Source organism: Salmo salar, chromosome 17 (genome assembly GCF_965601325.2).
Source record: "Salmo salar chromosome 17, fSalSal1, whole genome shotgun sequence".
Classification (NCBI taxonomy): Eukaryota; Metazoa; Chordata; class Actinopteri; order Salmoniformes; family Salmonidae; genus Salmo; species Salmo salar.
In genome coordinates, this window is record NC_138307.1 from 10,536,407 (window position 1) to 10,543,560 (window position 7,154).

Genomic DNA, 7,154 nt, shown 5'->3' on the forward strand with positions numbered 1-7,154 from the left:
CTTTGCCAAAGCACAGCCCCCACACCACTAGAGGGATGTCTCCAACCACCAACTTACCGTCCTAAGACAAGGCCGAGTATAGCCCACAACGATCTCCGCCATGGCACAACCCAAGGGGGGGGGGGCGCCAACCCAGACAGGAAGACCACGTCAGTGACCCACCCCTCCCATGGACGGCATGGAAGAACACCAGTAAGCCAGTGACTCAGCCCCTGTAATAGGGTTAGAGGCAGAGAATCCCAGTGGAAAGAGGGGAACCGGCAAGGCAGAGACAGCAAGGGCGGTTCGTTGCTCCAGCCTTTCCATTCACCTTCACACTCCTGGGCCAGAATATACTTAATCATAGGACCTACTGAAGAGATAAGTCTTCAGTAAAGACTTAAAGGTTGAGACTGAGTCTGCGTCTCTCACATTGGTAGGCAGACCATTCCATAAAAATGGAGCTCTATAGGAGAAAGCCCTACCTCCAGCCGTTTGCTTAGAAATTCTAGGGACAATTAGGAGGCCTGCGTCTTGTGACCATAGCGTACGTGTAGGTATGTACGGCAGGACCAAATCGGTAAGATAGGTAGGAGCAAGCCCATGTAATGCTTTGTAGGTTAGCAGTAAAACCTTGAAATCAGCCCTTGCCTTAACAGGAAGCCAGTGTAGGGAGGCTAGCACTGGAGTAATATGATCAAATTTTTTGGTTCTAGTCAGGATTCTAGCAGCCGTATTTAGCACTAACTGAAGTTTGTTTAGTGCTTTATCCGGGTATCCGGAAAGTAGAGCATTGCAGTAGTCCAGCCTAGAAGTAACAAAAGCATGGATACATTTTTCTGCGTCATTTTTGGACAGAAAGTTTCTGATTTTTGCAATGTTACGTAGATGGAAAAAAAGCTGTCCTTGAAACAGTCTTGATATGTTCTTCAAAAGAGAGATCAGGGTCCAGAGTAACGCCGAGGTCCTTCACAGTTTTATTTGAGACGACTGTACAACCATCCAGATTAATTGTCAGATTCAACAGAAGATCTCTTTGTTTCTTGGGACCTAGAACAAGCATCTCTGTTTTGTCCGAGTTTAAAAGTAGAAAGTTTGCAGCCATCCACTTCTTTATGTCTGAAACACAGGCTTCTAGCGAGGGCAATTTTGGGGCTTCACCATGTTTCATTGAAATGTACAGCTGTGTGTCGTCCACATAGCAGTGAAATTTAACATTATGTTTTCGAATGACATCCCCAAGAGGTAAAATATATAGTGAAAACAATAGTGGTCCTAAAACGGAACCTTGAGGAACACCGAAATTTACAATTGATTTGTCAGAGGACAAACCATTCACAGAGACAAACTGATATCTTTCCGACAGATAAGATCTAAACCAGGCCAGAACTTGTCCATGTAGACCAATTTGGGTTTCCAATCTCTCCAAAAGAATGTGGTGATCGATGGTATCAAAAGCGGCACTAAGATCTAGGAGCACGAGGACAGATGCAGAGCCTCGGTCTGACGTCATTAAAAGGTCATTTACCACCTTCACAAGTGCAGTCTCAGTGCTATGATGGGGTCTAAAACCAGACTGAAGCGTTTCGTATACATTGTTTGTCTTCAGGAAGGCAGTGAGTTGCTGTGCAACAGCTTTTTCAAACATTTTTGAGAGGAATGGAAGATTCGATATAGGCCGATAGTTTTTTATAATTTCTGGGTCAAGATTTGGCTTTTTCAAGAGAGGCTTTATTACTGCCACTTTTAGTGAGCTTGGTACACATCCGGTGGATAGAGAGCCGTTTATTATGTTCAACATAGGAGGGCCAAGCACAGGAAGCAGCTCTTTCAGTAGTTTAGTTGGAATAGGGTCCAGTATGCAGCTTGAGGGTTTGGAGGCCATGATTATTTTCATCATTGTGTCAAGAGATATAGTACTAAAACACTTTACTATCTCCCTTGATCCTAGGTCCTGGCAGAGTTGTGTAGACTCAGGACAATGGAGCTGTGGAGGAATACCCAGATTTAAAGAGGAGTCCGTAATTTGCTTTCTAATGATCATGATCTTTTCCTCAAAGAAGTTCATAAATTTATTACTGCTGAAGTGAAAGCCATCCTTCATTTGCGAATGCTGCTTTTTAGTTAGCTTTGCGACAGTATCAAAAAGACATTTCGGATTGTTCTTATTTTCCTCAATTAAGTTGGAAAAATAGGATGATCGAGCAGCAGTGAGGGCTCTTCGATACTGCACGGTACTGTCTTTCCAAGCTAGTCGGAAGACTTCCAGTTTGGTGTGGCGCCATTTCCATTCCAATTTTCTGGAAGCTTGCTTCAGAGCTCGTGTATTTTCTGTATACCAGGGAGCTAGTTTCTTATGACAGATGTTTTTAATTTTTAGGGGTGCAACTGCATCTAGGGTATTGCGCAAGGTTAAATTGAGTTCCTCGGTTAGGTGATTAACTGATTTTTGTCCTTTGACGTCCTTGGGTAGGCAGAGGGAGTCTGGAAGGGCATCAAGGAATCTTTAGGTTGTCTGAGAATTTATAGCACAACTTTGAATGCTCCTTGGTTGGGGTCTGAGCAGATTATTTGTTGCAATTGCAAACGCAATAAAATGGTGGTCCGATAATCCAGGATTATGAGGAAAAACATTAAGATCCACAACATTTATTCCATGGGACAAAACTAGGTCCAGAGTATGACTGTGGCAGTGAGTAGGTCCAGAGACATGTTGGACAAAACCCACTGAGTCGATGATGGCTCCGAAAGCCTTTTGGAGTGGGTCTGTGGACTTTTCCATGTGAATGTTAAAGTCACCAAAAATTAGAATATTATCTGCTATGACTACAAGATCCGATAGGAATTCAGGGAACTCAGTGAGGAACACTGCATATGGCCCAGGAGGCCTGTAAACAGTAGCTATAAAAAGTGAGTGAGTAGGCTGCATAGATTTCATGACTAGACGCTCAAAAGATGAAAACGTCATTGTTTTTTTATTTGGAAATTGAAATTTGCTATCGTAAATGTTAGCAACACCTCCGCCTTTGCCGGATGCACGGGGGGTATGGTCACTAGTGTAACCAGGGGGTGAGGCCTCATTTAACACAGTAAATTCATCAGGCTTAAGCCATGTTTCAGTCAGGCCAATCACAACAAGATTATGATCAGTGATTAGTTCATTGACTATAACTGCCTTGGAAGTGAGGGATCTAACATTAAGTAACCCAATTTTGAGATGTGAGGTATCACAATCTCTTTCAATAATGGCAGGAATGGAGGAGGTCTTTATACTAGTGAGATTGCTAAAGCGAACACCGCCATTTTTAATTTTGCCCAACCTAGATCGAGGCACAGACACGGTCTCAATGGGGAAAGCTGAGCTGACTACGCTGACTGTGCTAGTGGCAGACTCCCCTAAGCTGTCAGGCTGGCTAACAGCCTGCTGCCTGGCCTGCACCCTATTTCATTGTGGAGCTAGAGGAGTTAGAGCCCTGTCTATGTTCGTAGATAAGATGAGAGCACCCCTCCAGCTAGGATGGAGTCCGTCACTCCTCAACAGGCCAGGCTTGGTCCTGTTTGTGGGTGAGTCCCAGAAAGAGGGCCAATTATCTACAAATTCTATCTTTTGGGAGGGGCAGAACACAGTTTTCAACCACTCCACCAATTTCTTATTAACAAACTATAGTTTTGGCAAGTCGGTTAGGACATCTACTTTGTGCATGACACAAGTAATTTTTCCAACAATTGTTTACAGACAGATTATTTCACTGTATCACAATTCCAGTGGGTCAGAAGTTTACATACACTAAGTTGACTGTGCCTTTAAACAGCTTGGAAAATTCCAGAAAATTATGTCATGGCTTTAGAAGCTTCGGATAGGCTAATTGACATCATTTGAGTCAATTGGAGGTGTACCTGTGGATGTATTTCAAGGCCTACCTTCAAACTCAGTGCCTCTTTGCGTGACATCATGGGAAAATCAAAAGAAATCATCCAAGACCTCAGAAAAAATATTGTAGACCTCCACAAGTCTGGTTCATCCTTGGGAGCAATTTCCAAATGCCTGAAGGTACCACGTTCATCTGTACAAATGATACGTATGCAAGTATAAACACAATGGGATCACGCAGCCGTCATACCGCTCATGAAGGAGACGCATTCTGTCTCCTAGAGATGAACGTACTTTGGTGCAAAAAGTGCAAATCAATCCCAGAACAACAGCAAAGGACCTTGTGAAGATGCTGGAGGAAACAGGTACTAAAGTATCTATATCCACAGTAAAACGAGTCCTATATCGACTAGAAAGGCCGCTCAGCAAGGAAGATGCCACTGCTCCAAAACCGCCATATAAAAGCCAGACTATGGTTTGTAACTGCACATTGGGACAAAGATCGTACTTTTTGGAGAAATGTCCTCTAGTCTGATGAAACAAAAATAGAACTGTTTGGCCATAATGACCATCGTTATGTTTGGAGGAAAAAGTGGCAGGCTTGCAAGCCGAAGAACACCATCCCAACCGTGAATTATGGGGGTGGCACCATCATGTTGTGGGGGTGCTTTGCTGCAAGAGGGACTGGTGCACTTCACAAAATAGATGGCATCATGAGGAAAGGAATATTATGTGGATATAATGAAGCAACATCTCAAGACATCAGTCAGGGAGTTAAAGCTTGGTCACAAATGGGTCTTCCAAATGGACAATGACCCCAAGCATACTTCCAAAGTTGTGGCAAAATGGCTTAAGGACAACAAAGTCAAGGTATTGGAGTGGCCATCACAAAGCCCTGACCTCAATCCTATAGAACATTTGTGGGCAGAACTGAAGAAGTGTGTGTGAGCAAGTAGGCCTACAAACCTGACTCAGTTACACCAGCTCTGTCAGGAGGAATGGGCCAAAATCCACCCAACTTATTGTGAGAAGCTTGTGGAAGGCCACCTGAAATGTTTCACCCAAGTTAAACAATTAAAGGCAATGCTACCAAATACTAATTGAGTGTATGTAAACTTCTGACCCACTGGGAATGTGATGAAAGAAATAAAAGCTGAAATAAATCATCATCTCTCCTATTATTCTGACATTTCACATTCTTAAAATAAAGTGGTGATCATAACTGACCTAAAACAGGGAATTTTTACTAGGATTAAATGTCAGGAATTGTGAAACTGAGTTTTATATATATATATATATATATATATATATATATATATATATATATATATATATACTGCTCAAAAAAATAAAGGCAACACTAAAATAACACATCCTAGATCTGAATGAATGAAATAATCTTATTAAATACTTTTTTCTTTACATAGTTGAATGTGCTGACAACAAAATCACACAAAAATAATCAATGCAAATCCAATTTATCAACCCATGGAGGTCTGGATTTGTTGTCACACTCAAAATTAAAGTGGAAAACCACACTACAGACTGATCCAACTTTGATGTAATGTCCTTAAAACAAGTCAAAATGAGGCTCAGTAGTGTGTGTGGCCTCCACGTGCCTGTATGACCTCCCTACAACGCCTGGGCATGCTCCTGATGAGGTGGCGGATGGTCTCCTGAGGGATCTCCTCCCAGACCTGGACTAAAGCATCCGCCAACTCCTGGACAGTCTATGGTGCAACGTGGCGTTGGTAGATGGAGCGAGACATGATGTCCCAGATGTGCTCAATTGGATTCAGGTCTGGGGAACGGGCAGGCCAGTCCATAGCATCAATGCCTTCCTCTTGCAGGAACTGCTGACACACTCCAGCCACATGAGGTCTAGCATTGTCTTGCATTAGGAGGAACCCAGGGCCAACCGCACCAGCATATGGTCTCACAAGGGGTCTGAGGATCTCATCTCAGTACCTAATGGCAGTCAGGCTACCTCAGGCGAGCACATGGAGGGCTGTGCGGCCCCCCAAAGAAATGCCACCCCACACCATGACTGACCCACCACCAAACCGGTCATGCTGGAGGATGTTGCAGGCAGCAGAACGTTCTCCACGGCGTCTCCAGACTCTGTCACGTCTGTCACATGTGCTCAGTGTGAACCTGCTTCATCTGTGAAGAGCACAGGGCGCCAGTGGCGAATTTGCCAATCTTGGTGTTCTCTGGCAAATGCCAAACATCCTGCACGGTGTTGGGCTGTAAGCACAACCCCCACCTGTGGACGTCTGGCCCTCATACCACCCTCATGGAGTCTGTTTCTGACCGTTTGAGCAGACACATGCACATTTGTGGCCTGCTGGAGGTCATTTTGCAGGGCTCTGGCAGTGCTCCTCCTGCTCCTCCTTGCACAAAGGCGGAGGTAGAGGTCCTGCTGCTGGGTTGTTGCCCTTCTACGGCCTCCTCCACGTCTCCTGATGTACTGGCCTGTCTCCTGGTAGCGCCTCCATGCTCTGGACACTACGCTGACAGACACAGCAAACCTTCTTGCCACAGCTCGCATTGATGTGCCATCCTGGATGAGCTGCACTACCTGAGCCACTTGTGTGGGTTGTAGACTCCGTCTCATGCTACCACTAGAGTGAAAGTACCGCCAGCATTCAAAAGTGACCAAAACATCAGCCAGGAAGCATAGGAACTGAGAAGTGGTCTGTGGTCACCACCTGCCGAACTACTCCTTTATTGGGGGTGTCTTGCTAATTGCCTATAATTTCCACCTGTTGTCTATTCCATTTGCACAACAGCATGTGAAATTTATTGTCAATCAGTGTTGCTTCCTAAGTGGACAGTTTGATTTCACAGAAGTGTGATTGACTTGGAGTTACATTGTGTTGTTTAAGTGTTCCCTTTATTTTTTTGAGCAGTGTATATTATTATTATTATGCAGGGAACATTTAGAAAAGATACCTAGGTCTCAATATGTCTTCCCTGTTGAAATGATGGTTAAATAAAAAAATGTAATCCCAGGATATTATTCAGGAGTGTGCAACATCAATGTTAGAGAGAAATAGATTCAGCCGTTTTATTGTCATGTATATTTGTCAGGGCATTGTAACTTATGAAGCTCATTCTATAATACAGATGTGATTTCTGACCCTGGAGATTGTGCTCTGTGCCCGTCTTCAATTTAGACCACAATTACGTGTTAGTGAAGAGTTAGAACAAAAACCTGTAAACTCTTGTCCTGCTCATAAAAAAAACAACCTGTGGATATCATGACAAAATGTGCCCTTGTAGTTATCAAGCTTATGAATAC